At 35.2% G+C, this 22,564-nt stretch overlaps 1 protein-coding gene and 1 long non-coding RNA gene across 2 annotated transcripts in view; one reads left to right on the top strand and one right to left on the bottom strand.

Moving 5' to 3' along the window:
• LOC118763348 overlaps window positions 1-22,564 on the bottom strand; it is a 157,608-nt gene that overhangs the window by 115,133 nt on the left and 19,911 nt on the right. The window lies entirely within an intron of this gene.
• LOC118763349 lies at window positions 218-14,557 on the top strand. The gene is made up of 3 exons (XR_004999103.1): window positions 218-228; window positions 3,372-3,376; window positions 14,438-14,557. It is a non-coding gene; the product is annotated as an uncharacterized LOC118763349 (long non-coding RNA).

Genomic DNA, 22,564 nt, shown 5'->3' with positions numbered 1-22,564 from the left:
AGCATGACTGCAGTCTAATAATTGAAACAAGTAAAAGAGAAAACATATATATATATATATATCTTCACTTCTTACATGTTTCGGCGAGTTACTGAGACCATGCTGGAGCATCATAATATCGTAATAACTCTGATAAATCCCAGTAATAATAATTATTCGATTTGATGCATCTTTTGATGAAAGGACACCTGATATAGAATCGTCACAAGACCTACGAAAAATAGATCCGTTAGGAAATATTTAGCTGGACAAACTCAGCTTACACTCTTAGGATTGATAACATACTTAATTAAAGCTTATCATTTATCTTCAGGAATTTGAATGTGGCCATGCTGGAGCACACACTTGAAGGTTTTAATCAAGTAAATCAAGCTTAGAACGTTTTGTAAGTCTGATACTTATTCTATCAGTCTCATGTTACGAGGATATAAACACACTGAAGCCAGTTTTCAAGCGGTCGCGGCCAGTCTTAAGCACAAAGACAGATGCATATACATATATATGTGTATATACGACAGGCCTCTTTAAGTTTCTGTCTACTAATCCAACTCACAAGGCTTTGGTTGGCCCGGGATATCACACAGTAGGACTGAACCCGAAAACATGAAGTAGGGAAGTAAAATTCTTACCACACAGACATGCCTGCTTATTACTTGATTATCTTTTTACAAGAGCTAGATTTGAAAATACCGACTTACCGAATGTAAGCAATGGATTTCTTTTAAAGATTTTCATTGAAAGCTTTTGCATTTTACAAAGTGTAGGAAATATAACATACTAAAATCAATAAAGGCTCCTAAAGGGAATCTATATGCCGACACACAGACACAACTACAGTTGAATATGGTCAGATTTTTTTTTTCTGTTGTGCGAATGAAGAATAAGAGCTAATTGAAATGTGTTTATGTGGCCAATGGCCTGCAAGCAGAAATAATTTTGCTATGGTTTACAATATATAAATGTCAAAATGACATAGATATTGATTTTAGATTTACATCTAATCATTTCTTTAGTGGTCTTCTTCAGAAAACCAATGTAATCTTGAACTAAAATGCTTTAAACCCAAGAAATATGGGTTATTTAGATTGCACACGTATTTATCACTGTGTGAATTGAGTACAAATGAAATCACTAAATAGTTGGAATGTATGTAACAAATAGTTCATATATTTCTTTGACGAATTTAATAGCTACAGTGAATAAGAATTCACCTCAGAAGTTTTATACCTGCAAGCTATCGTAGTGTATAAAATGCGATAAGTTTAATCATTCATGGAAGACAAGGCTTACCACCAGCGATTACATATCGTATATATTCCGGAATATTTGTGCAAAACATAATAGAATGTCTTTGCAATACAATTTGAAAGAACATTCATTGAATATATTCGAACATTATGCAGATTAAAATAAATTGTTCTCAGAAATTATCCTTAAAGAAACAGCAGCTATTCCGAGTTTACGTATATAATTGAAAACTAATTCTCTCTGGTTCTTTATTGATCAATAAGTTGACCAATTCATACTATAAGAATACTCGAGCTCTTGTAAGGGATTATTACATGAGAGTTTATTGACTGCAAAATTGTATTTTTAATTCGACAATTTCGAACAAAATCAATACTACAAGAGGATATGTGTCGTATTTGCTGAAAATTATTTACAAAAGAGAAGAGAATTCACTTTGCCAAGTTACTCCTATTCAATCTAAGACTGAATGTTATCCGAGGGTTATAAAATCAGACAGACACTTAAATGAAACTAGTTTGACATTTAAGGTGATACAATATATACAATGAGTCTAAATGATTTATTATTTAATGCTTCTTCCCTCTTAATGGATTTCAGCTAAAGTAAGAATAGCTAAGTTAGTTCGCTAGAAAACTTTCATTACATTCAGATATTAATTTACTAACCAAAGTATAAGGTCAAACAATTTAGAAACATTTCAGCATGAAGAACTAGAAATGTACCTTTCTTTGAGAGTCCTAATATTTTTCTGATTTTAATTTCTTGTTTAAATAGTTTTCATGTTTCAGAAGTCTGATAGAATGCTGGAGTATCTGAATTACTCATGGGCCAAAGGCGACCGGCACTACTTGCGGAATTATACGCCTACGAAGAATTACCGGGAAATCTTTTAGTAGTGTGACTCCTGTGATGATGAGCCGTGTCTCATGCAACCTGCTTTTCAGAAAAGGTGATCAATGCCTGGTATAAATGCTAAAATATTAGCACATCTGCTAATATACGTCTTGTATAAAGCTTTCATGCATTATAATATCCCAATTAAGGGATATTTCAGGAGAAGTTGATGTTTTAATTATTTCGGAATTATTAAATTTAAGCAGCATAGAATCGTACCACCATTTATATATAAAATATATTTTCAAAGTCTGTTACATTACGTAAAATAAGCTTACAGTATATTGCTTACTTACACTTGGGTAGACATCTAATTTGTCAAAAGTAGCAACTCTTTCAGTTTGCAATGATATTTTAGTTCGTTTTGTTGCCTACATAGGTTGAAAAGTAAAACTATCTAGTGGGATCATGACATTCCGCAAGGATCTTTATATCGTCATATATAATAGGAAGAACTGTTTGAATAAAATGGATTTCATTCTAATATTATAACCCATTTATAATATGAAAAATCCATAACTACATTTTAGATTATTTCCTAAGAATTATTATAAAGAAAGTATACAATTATACCACTAAAAGGAGGACTCGCTGCATAACTAGATCATGTAGGGTACGGCAAAACGTTTAATATTATCAATTGTATTGATGTATTTTTTAAATACGTTCCCCTTCTTTCAATCACTTGACTGCCCCATGCAGAGGTAGCGTATTGAAGGGTTTACTTCAGTAGTTCTCAAACTTTTTTCGGGCTGCCGCCCCTTTGACCCCTTCGGTAGATTCCTCCCCCAAAATCACTACTATCAACATAGACTACTTTCCGAAGCAAGTTCAAAATACCTGTATTTTACAAATAAAACTTAATATAATTGGCCCATAATTTTGTTGGTTTTACATCTATCACTCTCTTTTGGTTACCCCATTATCGACCACTTTTCTTTAATGCCTTCTTGGTTCTTTTCACCCCTAACGATGTTCTAGTTGATTCGTGGTAATAGTAGGAGACACCTGTCCATGACCCGAGATTAAGTCTCATTGTGCAGGCTTCTGATCCAGGACCACATGATTGGGAAGCAAGCTTCTCAACAACACAGACACGCAAGAGCTAGCTATAGAATTATGCTTTCTCTGACATTCATAATTCCCACATAACTTCTCCCAATAAAGACACAATTACTTTCCTCATTGGAGAATTATGTGGAGCGAACAAATACTTCGTTTCCGAGAAAATGTTTACAAATTTACAGAGTATTTTGAATATGTTGCAGAGAGAATATAGTATTATATGAATATGTGACTTAAGGCGGCGAGCTGGCAGAATCGTTAGCACACCGGGCGAAATGCTTAGCGGTATTTCGTCTGCCACTACGTTCTGAGTTCAAATTCCGCCGAGGTCGACTTTGCCTTTCATCCTTTCGGGGTCGATTAAATAAGTACCAGTTACTCACTGGGCTCGATATAATCGACTTAATCCGTTTGTCTGTCCTTGTTTGTCCTCTCTGTATTTAGCCTCTTGTGGGTAGTAAAGAAATAGGTATTTCGCCCGTCGCTCCGATCTAAGTAGAAATTCCGCCGAGGTCGACTTTGCCTTTCATACATTTGGAGGTTGATAAAATAAGTAACACTGGGGTCGATGTAATCGACTCATCTCCTCCCACAAAAGGACTGCCCTTGTAGCAAAATTTTAACCATTATATGAATACGTGATTACGTATGTGTTTGTGAAACTGTAATAGCATGGATCAAGGAGAAAAAAAATCATACCTATTTAACATTTAATGGGCGTGCTTTGCCGAACTCATTAGCTACGTGGACATAACAAATAACGGTCGCCAAAAGACGGTGGGGACAAACACACACACACACACACACACACATGTATAGTAGAATTAGAAACTGAATGCCCTTGGTACAGTATTGTATATTTGAAAAAAATAAACAGGAATGACTTTTCTGCTAAGTCTTCCACTTTAATAATCAAATGTTTATAAATTATTAGGTACTTGTAAATCGTTTATAAAGTGATCAGAAGAGCCATTCCTTCCTATTTGTCTAAATGTGCATGTATAAACACACACACAGACACATACACACACACACACATACACACACACACACACACACACACTTACACAAACACACACATACAATTATATATACGACGGGAATACAATTTTCGTATTCCAAATTCACTCACAAATTATTGGTTGGAAAGGTCTATAGTAAAAGACACTTGCTCAAGGTACTGCGAAGCGGAACTCTACACGAAACCGTGTGGTTGGAAAACGAGATTCTAAACCACACAGTCATGGCTGCACTTATGTTTACATTTTTTATTTGTGTGTGTGTATATATCATCGACTTATTTTCCTTTTTTTACTTTTTCGATATTGTTGTTTTCAAATAGTTTATAGCATAGGAAAATCTGTTTGCAGTATTATACAAATAAACGAATAAAAACGCATAATAGCTTACTGGACATTACGGTATTATTCAGGAATCAGTCAATATTCCGAATGCAGTTTTAGAGAATGAAGCAAGCTGGTAGTGCGTCGAGACCACAAATACCGTTTCCACTGTAACAACGACCATTATATAAGAGATAATCTCATTTCATTTTCTTCAGTAACGTTACTGATGCTCTGAGAAAGCGAACATATATCATATCACCACATTTACACTGTCTCACTGAAATATATTGGCTTGGAGAAGGGTAGAGATAAATTGCTGTCCAAAAGTCAATACTTATTTAGAAAGAGTTACTTTAAACATTACGACACAGCTCACTGTAAACAGTTCACGTATAAGATACAAACTTAAATCAACAAACGAAAAGACTTAGACTTATATACATACAGACAAACAAATATACATACGTACATACATACATACATACATACATACATACATACGCATACATCTATATATAATTGTATGTATATATATATATATGCATACGTATGAACACATTTATGTGTGTGCATATATATATACATAAATGTGTTCATACATATATATATACATACATATATATATATATATATATATATATATATATATATATATATATATATATATTTGATTTTTTGATTTGATTTTCCAGTTTCAGCTAATGAGCTGTGGCCATGCTGGGGCACCGCCATTTTATATATATATATATATGTATATATATATATATATATATATATATATATATATATAAGAAAATAGTAAAGTGTGAAAAAACGACAGAAGGCTTAAATGTTAAAAAATATATATATTTGTGTCAAAATGTCTGGAGAATATTGGAAAAAATTTTTTCCTTTCCTTAAAATGACATAATTTTAAAATTTTAAGGAAAGGAAAAAAATTTTTCCAATATTCTCCAGACATTTTGACACAAATATATATATTTTTTAACATTTAAGCCTTCTGTCGTTTTTTCACACTTTACTATTTTCTTATATATTCACCCACGTGCTTTACCAAACAAACTTTCTTATCTATATATATATAATATATATATATATATTATATATATATATATATATATATATATAATATATATATATATATATGTATATATATCTATGTATAAATATATATATATGTATATATATGTATGTATATATGTGTATATACACGTACACACAAGTAAACACACATATGTACATACATATATTCAGGATGAGCATATATATATATACGTGATATACGATGCTGGTATGCATCTCTGTCTCTATATGAACCAATTTAAACCGGTTCCGTAATTTCATATAATACCCTATCATCTCATCAGAAGTGAATTTCATTACAAGACACTTTATAGTTTAATGAGACGGGAGATATGGATCCGATTCTGTTTCTGTGTAAGTCGTAAGTGATTTGGTTAATTATTAATGACAGGATAACGAAGACGATTTCATCAATCTAAAATTAATCAAAATTCTCTTTTCCTCCCCTTCTTTATTAAAAGTGATGTATTATCTCCAGGCAAAATTTCGTCTAATATTAAGATTTAAAAAAACATATAAATATAATATACCTTTTGGATATTTCAACAGATCTAATTAATTTCCCTTCAGAATTCGGTAACTATAGTGAAATACAAAGACACATACACACACACACACACGTGCAAACACACTGTTAGACATACATGCATATATATGTGTGTGCGTGTGTCAGCGTATGCCTGTGTATTAATTTTTTTTTATTTCGAGCTGTAATAAAAGCAATTTTACATGAAACTGAAGGATTAGTGAATGCCATTTGGAAAGTACACCTTTATTATACTTTTATAAGACAGTGACATCGAAGAATCGTCCTGCAAGCCTTCAAGGCCTGACTGTATATGCATGTGTGTGTATACATGCATACATACACAGACACATACAGACAGACAGAAACACACATATACACACGTATATATATATATATATATATATATATATATATATTTCTATATATATATTTATACATTGATATACACATATATATATAAATATATATATATACATGTGTGTGTATGTATAAATATATGAGCATATGTATATGTATATATGCATATATGTATATACATATATAATAATAATAATAATAATAATAATAATAATAATAATAATAATAATAATAATAATAATAATAAATGCGCTCTTTTAAAGCCTAGAGGCTCATGGGCCCGGTTTCCCGGCTTCAATGGCGTATGTATGTGTTCCCCAGCGGACTGGACGCCTGTCCATCGCAGCGTTACTCATTTTTGCCACCTGAATGGGCTGGGGCAACGTGAAATAAAGTGTTTTGCTCAAGAACACAACGCGTCGCCCGGTCCAGGAATCGAAACCACAATCTTACGATCATGATGCTGACACTGTAACCACTAAGCCACGCGCTTCCACACACACACACATATATATGTGTGTGTGTGTGTGTATATACATACACATACACACACACATATATTTAGCTTAGATATAACGAGACTAATAACCTGCTGTAGAACACAGGATACATATGATCCACAACTCAATGTTAGATGAGTATAGAGAGACAATCGGAACAAAACGGTGATACGGGAATATAATTAGGGTTATGTAATGTACTTGATTAGCTGAAAGCTTTTAGTTGAGTCCCTATGAAACATCGTATAGCTTCATAAGAGCCTTGAATTGGAAGTTCACTTTATTTGGATAATTTACATCTGTCTTAACGCCTGAATGTTCTGAAAAATGTAATTTCTCGAAGAAATTGCACTTCATATTTAAACCTCTGATGAAGCTATAGGATGTTCCACAGCATGTCCACTACCAGCCCACCACATCCTATAGCAGAAACAGCTGTAAGCTAATGAGGCTCGTTGCATAACCTATTTTCAGGTGTCACCTCTTTCTTGATATATATATATATATATATATATATATATATATATATATATATATATATATATATATATATATATATACATATATACATACATATATACATACATATATACATACATACATACATACATACATACATACATACATACATACATACATACATATATATATATAGTAAATCCAAAACGAACGAAGAGCAAACATAAGAAGAAAAAAAAGCAACAACGCAAGTACGTGGCACACGCATTGTATTAGCAAACGTTCAGGGAAGTAAAGAAAGGTGGTTTTACGTTTCGGGGAAAGCTCTTCAGAAATAGGGGACAGAGAAAAGTCCAAAAGAAAAGGAAGCGGGAGGAAAAGAAATCGCCAACCATTAACATGTGGCTACATTTTGAAAATATATATTTATATACATACGTATAACATAAGGTATAATTATAAACAAGGCAGATGTTAGCCATTTCTCCGCAGACTGAAGAAAATGACGAATAACTTTAATCGATTCTCATCAGAGGAGTCCACAACATTTTGACAATGTTCAGAGAAAACATCTGCCAAACTGCTTATATACTCAACAAATGCAGCAGTTACTCTATAAAGGATTACCTAATTTGCATACGGAAAAAGTTTAACACTCTATAAATGCCAGCGGCCTGCTACACAGTATCACATATATGTATGTGTGTGTGTCGGTGTGTGTATGTATGTATCTCTCTCTATATATATATAAATGTGACCGCGTGTGTACCGTAGGCGATTTTTTCATCTGTCTTCCCTTCTCTGGATCTTTCCTTCTCCTATGTTTCCGACGAAGAGCTCCGCTCGAAACGTTAAACTCTCCTTCTTTCCTTCTTTCCTGGGCGTCCAATAATACTATATTTGTTCCACGTCCTCGCGTTGTTGTGTTTTTTTGTGCTTTCATGTTTGGATTAACTATATATATATATATATATATATATATATATATATATATATATATATATATATATATATATATATATATGTGTGTGTGTGTATATATATATATATATATATATATTAGAAAAAATGAGGTAATCAGATCAGATGGTTCATATTTGTAGATATTTATTTATATATTACATTTTTTACATATATATCATATCATATCATTCGGATTAGCGCTTTCTCCCATTCTAGTGGGCTTTTCAAATCAAATCAGTTGTGGGGAGTTTGAACATTTTATATATATATATATATATATATATATATGTGTGTGTGTGTGTGTGTGTGTATATATATATTTATGTCTATACATATATATATATATATATACACATATATAGGTAGATAGATATCACCGTGATCACCGTGACCGACCAGGCTATCAGATGTTGTTACACATCGCTGGTCACAATGCGCTTCGTATTGTTTTAGCCTTCAAATGACACCACCCCGCTGGCTAAGCGAGCAGGCCTACAGAAGAAAGAGTGGGAGAAATTTGTGCCGAAAGGATACAGCAGGCATCGCCAGAATCCCCTGCCGGAGCCTCGTGGAGCTTTTAGGTGTTTTCGCTCAATAAACAGTCACAACGCCCGGCCCGGCCAGGGAATCGAAACCGCGATCCTACGATCCTATGCACAGATACGCACAAACATACACCTACAGACATAAAAACACGCAAACACACACACAGTTCTTAGATAATTAGATACTTTGATATGCTTTGGCCACAATTGGTTCAGGCAATGACTAACTTCATAGCACCATCATACATACATACATACATACATACATACATACACACATACATACACACATACATACATGCGTGTTTTGTGTGTGTGTGTGTGTGGTGTGTGTGTGTGTGTGTGTGTGTGTGTGTGTATGTGTGCGTGTATGTGTGTGCATCATTAAAAGAAATATTCTGATAGTAATAGCCACTGACAATATAATTGAATTAAAAGATTAGATCATATAGAGCATGATCGTCCACAAAATGATATGAAACTTGTCTTGCGGGATTTAATTATAAGTTATGGGCAAGTAGAAAGATCTCGAAAATTGTTATAGGTAGGATTACAATAAGCAGAAAATGCACCAGAAAATACACAAGTAGTTAGACGAGAAGGTCTTGTCTCCTCAGTAATAATCATTTATCATTTATTGGATCGCCATTGCTTTTAGGGTTGATAGATGAAATATGCCAGTCAAATACTGGCACCGATGTAACCGACTTGACCCTACTGTCAAAACTGTGGATCTTATGGCAAAATGAGAAAGAGTTAATTGATATTTTCAATTTTATTATGACGTCATCAACGTGGTGAGCTGTTAGAATCGCTGGTATGCAGAACAAAATAAAATGCTTGGTGGCATTTGACACGGTTTTCCGTTTTGACTTCAAAATGCTACCGTGGTTTACTTTACCGTTCATCTTTCAGTGATTAATAAAATATACCAGTTGCGAATGGAGTTACTGTTATCGATTTCCTCCTTCTTTCTAAATTTATTTTCTTTTTCCAAAAGATAGAAAGAATTATTTGACTTTGTGCCCAAATTTGAAATAATTAGAACGCGTTTAACTTTTATGGGAACAGAGCAACACCCTAAGTAACCCAATCAGATATTTACAAAAACAATATGAAAGTAACTATTTCAATCGGAAGTTAGAGGAATATTTATTAATTAGTTGTGAATTAGTTCTTTATTACTGAAATCTGCTGGTGAATTTGTACAAATTAACCGAGGAAGCGATCGCTCGGGTAGACCACATCAACAGTGTTATGCTTTATAGCCAAGGCCCACAAATTTCTACAACTCATAATCTTTTATTATGAACTAGTCAGGTTGGGTATTAGCCAGCGATGATTGATTCGGTGCTCAGCTATATCATGGTTTCAATTTCAACCAGGTTCATGTTTGACAAAAGAACTAATGGAATGTTCTAATATCCTATTCCTAATTTTCCAAAGCCTGAGAAAAAGCTTTTAGTCTTTTACTATTTCCAATTATTTGGCTGTGGCATCATTTGTGTCATTACAGCTGTTACCTTCCTAGGACACCACATTCTATTTTAAAATGTTAGTATTTTAATGGCTTATTATCAATTAGATCTGAAGCTAAATGTCTCTAATTGTCCAGCATTTTATACAATTTCTTTTTCAATAAGTTTCAAGAAAAGAAACAAAAAACAAAATACAAACCGCATAACAGTGAAGTGAAGGGATTTTTTTTATAGTAATGCTACCATTATTTAGAGTATGAGACACTTTGGTCTTGCCGTTTCGGTGCTGCGTATTTGGAATTGCTGATTTGGCGCTGGTTTATTTGATACTAGCAGTATCGCCCGGCGTTGCTCGGATTTGTTTCGACCCTTTAGAATTGGAATTTTTGAAAAGTAAAAATTTTGCATTATGTAGCTTGTTATTCTTTTTAAGCGAACATTTTTCTCGTTGAAATACACCGAAAAATGGTGACATAGCAGTCAAAAATCGTAAAAACTAGGGATTTTCATAGAAAAAAGCACCTTTTTGATGTAAATAATTTTTGGTGTTAACATGATCCGATTTGAATTTTTTTCTTCTACGGAAGGAAGAGCAACCCTTCTTCTATCATAATCTCAATTTTGGTCAACTTACGCCGCAGGGACTCAGAGGAGATAGTGTTACTTGAAGGCTACCAAACCTGCCATACATAGACAACTTCAGCTTTATATAGAGAGAGATTAGACCTTTTAAAGCTTCTCGCGTTCACTCTCCCTTTCTCCCTTTCTCGCTCTTTGTTTTTGGGTGTGAATATCTGTGTAATCTCTCTCTCACACTCTCTCCCCCACTTTTTCTCTCTCTCTCTCTCGCTCTCACTGTATGTTTATGTTTCTGCTCCCGCATGCATTTGTGTGTGTGCGCATGTGTGCGTATGTGTGCATATATGTGCGTATGTATGTGTGTTTGCCTCTAGGTTGAATGCCTAATCCGCCGAGCCAACTCGTTAACGTGCCAAAGAGCCGCACCTAATCATCTCACTTTATCTCTAATGCACACCTTCTACTTGATCTGTACCTAATCCACCAGAATATTTATTTACAAGCTTCAATGTTTCAATTATGCATAACGAGAAGAAAATCTTATATTTCTCTACAAAATTCAGTTAAACTCACCATAACTTTCTCCCACGAGCATTCTAAAACAATTACATTGTTTATTTTCAAATAATTTATTACGTTATTACCTTAAAATATCTTGTTTATTTGCTAATCTTGTAGGATACTGAAACAATAACTTAGAGGTGATACAGATAAAAGCAAAGTTTATCTCCACGTTTCCATCGCATTTATTTCCATGTCTGCATCTACCACCTTTACTTTTTTAACGTCATATCATCTATTTTGATATTTACGTAAATACATCATTATCGAGCTCTTCCTATACAGTTTTGTTGCTGACATTGTTACAGAGTTATGAAATATAATATTGCTACAGGGCTGCCTCAAACAGATAACAAATTCTTCAATAAGTTTGCTTGAAAAGAGAGGCAGAATTTGTTAACATTTCAAAATAGTAGTTATAAGGTCATTTTTGTATGAAATGCGTATTACTTGAATAGAATAATTGCATTCTAATGTCTGTTCAGTTGGAAACATTGAAAGTACATCCACTTTAGCATGGCTGCCTTCTAATAATGTAATGTTTAATCCATGTTAGTATCATTACATTTCAAGTGTATCATTCTCTTATGCATGAGTATTTATTCTATGAGCTGTTATCTTGTTAAGTGGGCCATTATAATTCGCTGGCTTTTACGTTTGTAGGAATATAGCATTTTTGTAAAATGAACAAAAGTTCCATGTTTATATATTCCTCTGGAGCTAAGCAAATGCCACATCATGATGATCATCATAATCATCATCTTCATCATCATAGTCATTATCATCGTCATCGTCGTCGTCATCATCATCATCATCATTTTCATCATTGGATTTTAATACATTACTAGTATTACAGTCTTATGTGAGACTGGAACATAATTTACCCCACCCCATTTTCTTCTTTTCATCGTAGTAATATGTGTGACAAAATGCAAGCCTGTTAGTGTCCACTTCCAAACTACTAATCAATTCCCAGTGATTTCAGCCCTCCATTAACAACTGAATCCTTCCTCCGTTATTTTTCTGTTTCTTTAGTCAGTGAAATGGACGTGACAGCCAGAGTATTTTATATAAAAACAAACATACAGCACCGGTGAATGAAAATTCGTCAAACGAAAATATTTCATAATTCGTTGTTCACACTCTTTCTTAGAATTTCTAAGTCATACATACTTGTGTACCTTGACACTGGACCGTCAACTGCGGATGGATTCTTACCGGTGTTGTTGTGTCAGACGTTTTCACTTGTGTATTTAAACCTGGCCGACCCAATTTCTCTCACCCTCACCTTTTCTTTCTTTCTCGCGCTATCTGTTTACTTTTGATCGGACGCGAATTCTACAAAAGATTGCTTTAGAGAAAGGTAGAGAGAGAAAGGAAAGGCAAGAGATAGAGAGAGAAAGAGAGAAGAGGATAACAATAACAACAATAATAAAATAATATATGCCCCGATTCAATATAAGGCACCGGCTCTCATGGTTTCTGATCTTAACTGATTAGTAGTATTACTGTGTACATATTTTGTCTTGGTAAAAAAGACGGGCTACACCGAATATTTTGCTCAATACCACAGGTTTGCTTGTTAGTTGTTAATCAGTTTAGAATGTCCATTGGTGGCTGTCTAATGTCCTTACAGTTGGTTGTTATGTTTGCTTCTCCGTGCACGTATATGAACCCTGCAAATGTTCTTCACCTGTGGACCGCTCACAAGGAATCCCTGATTGAAGATTTCTTGCACCAAAGTTTTAATACAGAGCACGCAAAAAACATGGCACTACACTCAATTGATGTAATTCTGATAAAGAATGGCATCAGTTGTTTAGCAATTGGGCTGCCTGGACCTATTGGAGTACCGCAGCTTGACCATCATGAAGACATCGATCACCCAGGCATTGCAACACTTACTGATGAACAGAGACTAATTGCTAATGCTCTGCTTGAATCTGTAGATACGAAGAGGAGATGTGAGGTGTCCAGCCACTCCTATTTCTATGTAGATGCACCAGGCGGTTGTGGTAAAACTTAGATGCTTAATATCGTAATTTCGTATCTGCGAAGGAACAACTGCAACGTGTGCAGTAGTGCTTGGACAGGCATTGCCTCTACACAACTGTCAGGTGGAAAGACTATCCATAGTTTGTTCAAGTTGCCTTTCCCACTCACGGAGGCCTGCGTTGTATATACACGTGCACCTGTATATACAAATATAGAGAGGAAGAGAGAGAGAGATGGGGTCTCAATACCAAATCTCGTGGGAACCCCACGAACGACTCATGATGAAGGTTTCCCGCCCGGCACGTCCGAAACCGCCCACATCAAGGGTAGTGATCGGGCCTCGGACGCGGTGAGCGCAAAAACAGACACAAGTGGACTAAGGAAGAGTAGGATACACGTATTGAATGTCACAAAAGTGCAAAGTTGGAAAGAAGTCGCGGTGTAGGCCGACGTACCTTGACATTTTGGGTGGAAATGGACATGTGTCCAATGTCAGAATATAAATAAATGAACCAAGTGAAAGCGATTAGGAGTTACTTAACTGGAGTAGAAATATCTCGGATTAGTGAGGATCTCAGGGACCCTGCGAATGGGCTACAAAGAATGGTTGGAGTTGAAACAGAGAGGTAGGAGTTGAAAGCAGAGAGAAGATTAAGACAGGAGGAACAAGGAAATGGTGATCAGGCTGTTAAGAATGAGAAACAGGAACGCTATACAGTGAACCTTGATACTATGGTGGATGGAGAGCAGGAGAAATGAACCAACTAGATAATGAATTGCTTGAAAGTCAAATACGATTCACCGACTTGATGAATGCTCCAGAAGAAAAAAGCTCCATGTATATGAGAAGGGTAGATAGGAGTATGATAAATAAAGTAACACAAAAGATAAATACTGTCATACCATACATCCAGACGCAGGACATAACACAAACAAGGTATCTTCTCCGAGCCATTGCGCTTGTTGGGAGAAATTACAACTTAAGAGAACAAAAAAATGGTGGAGCAAAAGAGCCATAGGGAAATCGACGCATTGAAAGGGACATAATGCGGGCAAGGCAAGATCTAGGAAAGACTGAGCAATAGTTAAGAGAAAACTTGGAGAATGGGAAAAAGACTGACCGGAATATATTAAAGAAATATAAAATACGGAAGAACGGGTTTGATGCAGTAATAGTGCAGTTAAATGAGAGGATCATGGCAAAAAAGCCAGATCAGAAGATTTGTGAATAGAAATAATCGGTTGGTTCGAGAACAGATTGTTAAAAAATAACCCGAAGCAATTCTTCTGAACGTTAGGAGACAATGGGGAATATGTTGTTCCTGAAGCAAATCATGCCAAGGAGTTCTGGAGCAGATTATGAGGAAACAATGTGGTGCAAAAAATGAGATGCAATGTGGATAGGAATTAGCAAGACAAAAGTACAAAGAGGAAAGAAACAAAGAAATATTGCCATAAGCATGGATGATGTGAAAGAACAAGTGGGTAAAGTGCCTAACTAGATAGCCTCCCCATCCCCGGACCAGATGGGTTTCACAGCTTCTGGCTAAAGAGATGCCATGCGGTGCATGAAAGACTACCAGCCCAAATGAATGAGTGTGTCCAGAAAGGAGCAGTCAGGCTTGGATGATGACTGGAAATATAACACTTATAACGAAAGATAGCACTTATAATGAAAGATAGAAGGAGAATATTGTGGGAAACTACCGTCCCATAGCATGCTTAACTATAATATGGAAGATACTCACAGGAATACGTGCGGCAAAGACATACCCTTTCCTGGCACAGGAAGAAATACTATCAAGGGAAGAAAAAGGTTGTACGAAGAGAACAGTTGTGAAGCATTGTAAACATTTCATACAAACTTGTCTATGGCTTGGATTCACTTTAAGAAGGCATATGATATGATGCCTCATTCTTGGATCGTTGAAAACCTGCAGATGTTTGGTGTTGCTGACATTACAAATTTTCTGATGCATAGCATGAAAGAGTGGAAAACCAAATTGTACTCAAGTAATGTATTGCTTGAAGAAGTTAATATTAAAATGGGAATCTTCCAAGGTGACTCGTTTTCAAATCATGAATGATGAAGGCAATTCAACTTCAATCCCGCTATAAAGAGTATTGAGAGCAGAGAAGAAAGGGAAAACAAAGGAAGAAATACAAAAAGGATATAAAGAAGAATTATGCAAGAAGGGACTACACAATCAATTCCATGTAGCCACAACAGAAGTTGCTGGAAAAATAGGTGGGATTGGCTGATGAAAGGAATTCTAAAAAAGGAGACCAAGAGCACTATATTAGCAGCGCAAGACCAAGGTTTGGCCACGATCTGGAAGGTCAACCTTAGGAATGAGCAAGTGTCTCCGCTCTGCTGCATCTGCAATAGAGTGGATTAAACCATTTCCAATATCACGAACAAATGCCCTAGACATGCCCAAAACCACTACAAGTTGTGGCAACTCGACCAGCTAGCGAAAGTACTACAGTGGAAATTATGCGAAAAGTGGAGGCTAGAGAAAGACAAGGTGTGATATAAACACAAACAGCAGAGAGCGGCGGAGTCAGGGAGTAGCAAAATCCTCTAGGATTTCCCAATCCAAAGAGATCGGGTGCTAGAACATAACAGACCGGACCTAGTGGTGCACCATATATACTATATAGTTGATGTTGCATACCCCTTTGACCCACGAATAGTCACGAAGGAATGCGAAAAGATAGATAAAACCCTCTTAAGTACGAAATAGCACGGCTATGAAAAATAAACAAAGTGAAGATAGTGCCAATTATTGTTAGGTCCTTGGGAACAGTATGAAAAAGCTTTAAGAGGAATATAAAGGAAATTTGAATAGAGTTTTCAGTAGATAGCTGAAAAGAACGAATAGCATGGTACCGTAAAAGCAGGTAGTAAGCCTGCTACGCACACAAGACTCCTGGAGTTCCAACAGAACCTGTGATAAAGAGGTAATAATAATAATAATAATAATAATAATAATAATAATATTGTCTACTATAGGTACAAAGCCAGAAATTTGGGGGCGGGGACTATCGATTACATCGACCCCTGTGTTTTACTGGTATTTAATTTATTTACCCCGAAAGGCAAAGTCATGCTCGGTGGAATTTAAACTCAGAACGTAGCGACGGGCGAAATACCGCTATGCATTTCCTTCAATGCTTTAACGATTCTGCCAGCTCGCCTGATAATAATGATAATCCCGCTAAGCATTTCGTCCAACGCGCTAAAGATTCTGTCAGCTCACTACCTAAAAATAATAATAATAATAATAATAATAATAATAATAATATAATAATAATAATAATAATAATAATAATAATAATAATAACAATAATAATAATGATGATGATGATGATAGTGATTTCAAAATTTGGTATGTGGACAGCAAATTTTGGGGTACGGAATAAGTCAATTCCATCGATCCCAGTGCTCAAATGGTACTTAATTTATCGACTCTGAAAGGATGAAAGGCAAATTTGGCCTCAGCGGTATTTGAACTCAGAACGTAAAGACATTTTTAGACAATCGTTATTTCCAATCTTTGTTACTTGCTTAATTATTTCTTTTAAAGATTTCGTATACGTGAGTTCAGTGGCGGGTGTCAAACCTACTCACGGTATAAGTCTACTAATCAAAAGCATAAATCTGGCATATTTTCGCATAGTTTCTATCTGCCCTAACTTTACACAGAGGGCGTATCTTGATACGATGCTGTCCTTCACTGCCCTAAGATGGTGCGAAGATAGATAATAATTTTCAAGGAAGCATTTAATCGCACGGCCATTCGTACTCGCTAAGCGAATTATGAATCTCATCTTCGCCTTTTCTTTGAAACTGAACGTTGGAATGTCTGTGATACTTTTAATGTTTCACGTATAGTTCGTTAATGAAATATTTTTCTGCCGAAATTAATCTTGACTAATCGAATTAGGAATCTAATTTAGTCACTAAATTTGGAGCTACATAGAAATAGCCATAGTTTCACAAGCAAATATGAAATTCTTCTTCTTCTTCTTCTTCTTCTTCTTCTTCTTCTTCTTCTTCTTCTTCTTCTTCTTCTTCTTCTTCTTCTTCTTCTTCTTCTTCTTCTTCTTCTTCTTCTTCTTCTTCTTCTAGCACTACTACTACTACTCCTACTACTACTACTACTACTACTACTACTACTACTGATGATGATGATGATGATGATGCAGTTAATTCTCCTCAATAGCAAGGTATCTATTATTTCTTTTCTATGAAAGAGTCAAACCTATCTTTTATGTTTTATTTGTTTCAACCGCTAGAATGCGGCCATGCTGGGGCATCATCTTGAAGAATTTGTTTTTTGCTTGTTTTAGTCGAATGAATCGACTACAGGGCTTTTTTTAAAAAAAAAAGACTAGTGTTTACTTTATCGGTCTTTTTTCCAGAACCACTAATTTACGGGACGTAAGCAAATCAACATCGGTTTTGACGCTCATACAGACAGACACACATACATACACACATACACACACATACGTTCATACTTGCATATATGATGGGCTTCTTTGAGTTTCCATCTTCCAAATCCACTTGCAAGGCTGCGGTCAGCCCACGGCTATAGTAGAAGACACTTGCCCAAGTTGCCACGCGGTGCGACTGAACCCAGTACCATGTGGTTGGGGAGCAAACTTCTTACCACACAGCCACGCCAGCGCCTAACTGATTAATTTTTGTTTAGTTCAGTTTTTTCCTACATACAAAGCCAAGGCATATGATGAATCAGTTGACAAAAGTCTCCAAAATATAACATCCGATATGACTTGTACAGCGCAATAACAGTGGCCTGCAAAGCTTGCTCTTCGTTGAGTAAATATAGTAGAACTGGGTCGAATGTACTCAGAAGTTTGCCCTTTGGTCTTGTGATATCATGAAATATTTCGACTTCTAATGAATAACCTAATCTACGGGCAATAAAGATAATATTGAAGATCTTTATTCCTTGTTCTCGTTTTGCTTCCATAGTAAAGAATGTTCTCTTGTCTCCACCTTTAGACAACAAAGACACTTTAATTAATTAAAATTCCATTCTTGGCAACGTATATCAATTTCTGAAATTTATGAATTCCGGTTTAGAAGTTGAGGGGAGATAACCATAGTTGTTTTCGTGGTAGAATGTCTGTTAAATGTAAGATTGACTTAGTAGAGGAATAACTTGTGAAAGGGAAAATATTTCTGTTAAGAAATTACCTGTAAATGTGAGAGTGCTTTAGTGAAATAATAGGTTCGAAATATATGGGTTTTGCCATTCTTACGGAAAAGAATTAAATTCGTATAGTAAAGGTTTTTCGTAAGTAGATTTAGAATGAGAGTGCGCCTGCTCCCAGAAATGCTCAAACACACACACACGTGTGTATATTCACAAGCACGTATATTCACACAAGACTGCATTGCTATAACATCTATTGAACTGCCAAACAGTACACATACATACACACCCATTCACACACATTTACACAAACTTATGCATATCTCTATCTATCTATCTATCTATCTATCTATCTATCTATCTATCTATCTATCTATCTATCTATCTATCTATCTATTTGTTTGTCTCTCTGTTTGTATATATATATATACAAGACATTGTATGTGTACTGCCAAACAGTACACATACATACACACACATTTACACAAACTTATGCATATCTATATCTATCTATCTATCTATCTATCTATCTATCTATCTATCTATCTATCTATCTATCTATTTGTTTGTCTCTCTGTTTGTATATATATATATATATATATATATATATATACAAGGCATTGTAGATCTTTAGCTGGACTAAAAAGGCACATTCGATCACAGCACCAGTAACACTTAAGCTTCGTGCAATGGCCATACTCGATAACGAGGGGGCAGCCATCATATATATATATATATATATATATATATATCCCATCTCTATCTCTGTCTCTCTCTCTAGAACGCATCTCCACTTGAAAGCTACAATGCAAACACGCACACATATATATATATGTATATATGACATTAATAATCTAACTTCGAATGGAGTAGTAATATAATCATGTAAGTCAACCAGATACTTTTCTGATTGTGTTCATGAAGGGAAGAGATTTGGTTTGCGTATCGTTAAAAGCTGGAATTGGAAAATCAGAAGTAGGTACTTGACATTTATAAATACTAATACTATGAGAACATGAGCCATTATCTTATCTAACATTGCTCTCCGTGACTAACATATCAGATGTGACTCAATTAGAATTCTTGATGTATACTATCAACGGTATGTTTGCGCTTATATAATTAGGCAATTACATTTAATTATTTCAGGAAGTTTATTTTAATCAGTATTTCTTAACAAGTTGTTTTCTGCCGAGGAAAATCTTTCAAGTATTTGATTAGCGTTGTATTTAATCAGGAAAACTAACATGTGTTTCTATCACGTACTATCTGAGATAAACTTCTAAAATATATTTCTGACATATATATCTTTGACTTTTTAGGCAAGATAATTAATTAATTAGCTAATTAATCAATTTGAGCATATCAACCTGTCTGCAAGAAAGGGATAAAATTAATGATATTTCAAAACTGAAAATTTTCTACGTTTCATAAATAACATGACAATTATAATTGCTTATTAGCAAGTTACATCTCCCGATATATTTTTGACATGTGGCTTATAAAAAACTCTTATAACTTAAATGGTTAATAAAACAGTTAGATAAAAACAAGTTTAATCTGTAATTTAGTTTTTCGTTGAAATATAAACTGTTGTTTACCAATAACATATTAAATTATATTGTTTCTATTGTGCAGCTTGATTGAACTCTAATACAATACATAGCTATATTACATGTGTTTTTCTTAGTAAAAATAAATCAAATATCTACTTCAGAGACATCAAGTCAAATATAACATTAATAATCATTGGCTGATATTGTTTTCTTTTCTTCTTGCCACATTTACTTTTTAGAATCTCCATGCTGTAAATATGTTAAAAATTAAACTTAGGTGAAGACATGGCTGTGTGGTTTACAAGATCGCTTTGCAACCAACAATGTGGTTTCAGGTTCAGTGCCCCTGCGCAAAACATTGGGCAAGGGTCCTCTACAATATGCCTGGGCCGACCGACAATCTGTGAGCGAACTAGCTTGACGGAAACTACATGGAAGCCAGTCGTGTGTATATATATGTTTGTATGTGTGTGTATATGTGTTTGTGTTTCTTTGTGTTTGTCACCCAACACCGTTTGACAATCAGTGTTTGTCTACCACCCCGTCATTTTGTGGTCCAGCAAAAGAGAAAATAGAATAAGCACTAGACTCAAAAGAAATAATTTTCCTGTTGATTTATTCGACTAAAACTCAGCAAGGCGATTCCCCAGAACTCGGCATAGCCACGGCCCTGAGACTGAAACAATTAAAAGATAATATTAAATATCATCTCTGCCATTAGCATATTTTCAGTATTACCTATACCACATGGCTCTTTGATAAGGAAGTGGGGCGTGACAGACCTAAAGTCCGGAAGCTATGATACAACACACCTAAAATAATTACAACGCATACAACTCGGCAGCCAAGAATTAGACATCACAAAAAAAGAAGGTAACAGGAGGATTCTGGACGTCAGAGAATAATATATGAAGCCTAACAATATTATTGTAACTGCCACTGCAGATAAAGTGACTAAAAAGTTTGTTTCACGCTTTTGTTGACCCTGATCGATAAAAAAAAAGTAGTAAATCGATTATATCCGCAGCAACAAAATCGTCACAAGAAATTGATTTAGGTTTCAATCTGCAATGAGCTGAACCTAATGTAGCAAAAACGTACCTCCTGATAGCAATGGAGGTTAACCATAGCGAACAACGATAAATGCATACCTTAACGTTGCTGATATTTTCGCTAAAGAATTCTAGCGCAAACAAGCATGAAGTGATATATTGAAAGAAATGTCCAAAATTCCTATTGAATAAACGATCATTGTTGCCTGTATTTTCTATGACACTAGATCTCATTTGTATCTAAATATCCCTCACTTGGTTCGACAAACTACACTTGTAGATACAGTAGCTTAGTTAAGTCACTAGGTTTCGACTATTCCATGGAAAAGTTCTGTATTCTATGTGTAATTCTCCACGTGCCTTTGAAAATGACAATATGAAAATACAGTGCAACTTTCGCACACTGACATTTCAATCTATAATACATCGGAAACCTAAAGCTGCTTCATGACAAAAAGGTCAACATATTAATTATCGATTTTCCCAGGTATGACTTTAAATCGCTTCTGCTAGTGGGACGCTAGTTTAGAGTTTCGGGGTTTTTGAGGAGTATGGCATCACCTATTAGCCACTATTGTTCTCGGGTCTACTCTGACCCGGGTTGTAGCACCTGCCAGGGACTCAGCTATGGGTTAATTAGAATATTAGGGATTTCCTACGATGCGTGTGAAGACTGGATATGGCGGACTCTGCCGAAGATTCCTTCGTGGTTGAATGGAAAGAAAGACACTACAGCAATGTATTGTGGAATGCTGAGAGCAAGACAAGACGCCTTGGTCATCCCTTGCATCGGTTTCCTTCCTTAGTAGTCTTGACTTGGACACGAACGAGAGAGTGAAGTTGATTCTGCGAAACTGTTCTTCACTTTAAACTAGTGGTCCTCAACCGGAGTCCATACGGCCCCTGAGCGTCCATATAAAATTTTAGGGGGTTCACGCAACAAAAAAGTAAATTGGGAATCCACAATCGTTTTTTAAGGACTCCAGAATAAAAGTTTTGCTTTAGATCTATTCATTGGTCTATGTTGCAAGAAACAGCTAGTTTTTTTTTTCTCTAACATTTTACATAGCCCGACCTACACAAGTTAATGTGTGAAAAACATGATAGGAATTTTAGAAGTTTCCTTTATTTTGGGGCTGATACTTGCCTTTGCTTACCTTAA

Source organism: Octopus sinensis, linkage group LG5, assembly GCF_006345805.1.
Source record: "Octopus sinensis linkage group LG5, ASM634580v1, whole genome shotgun sequence".
In the NCBI taxonomy this organism is placed as follows: Eukaryota; Metazoa; Mollusca; class Cephalopoda; order Octopoda; family Octopodidae; genus Octopus; species Octopus sinensis.
This window is presented reverse-complemented; position numbering and strand designations above follow the sequence as displayed.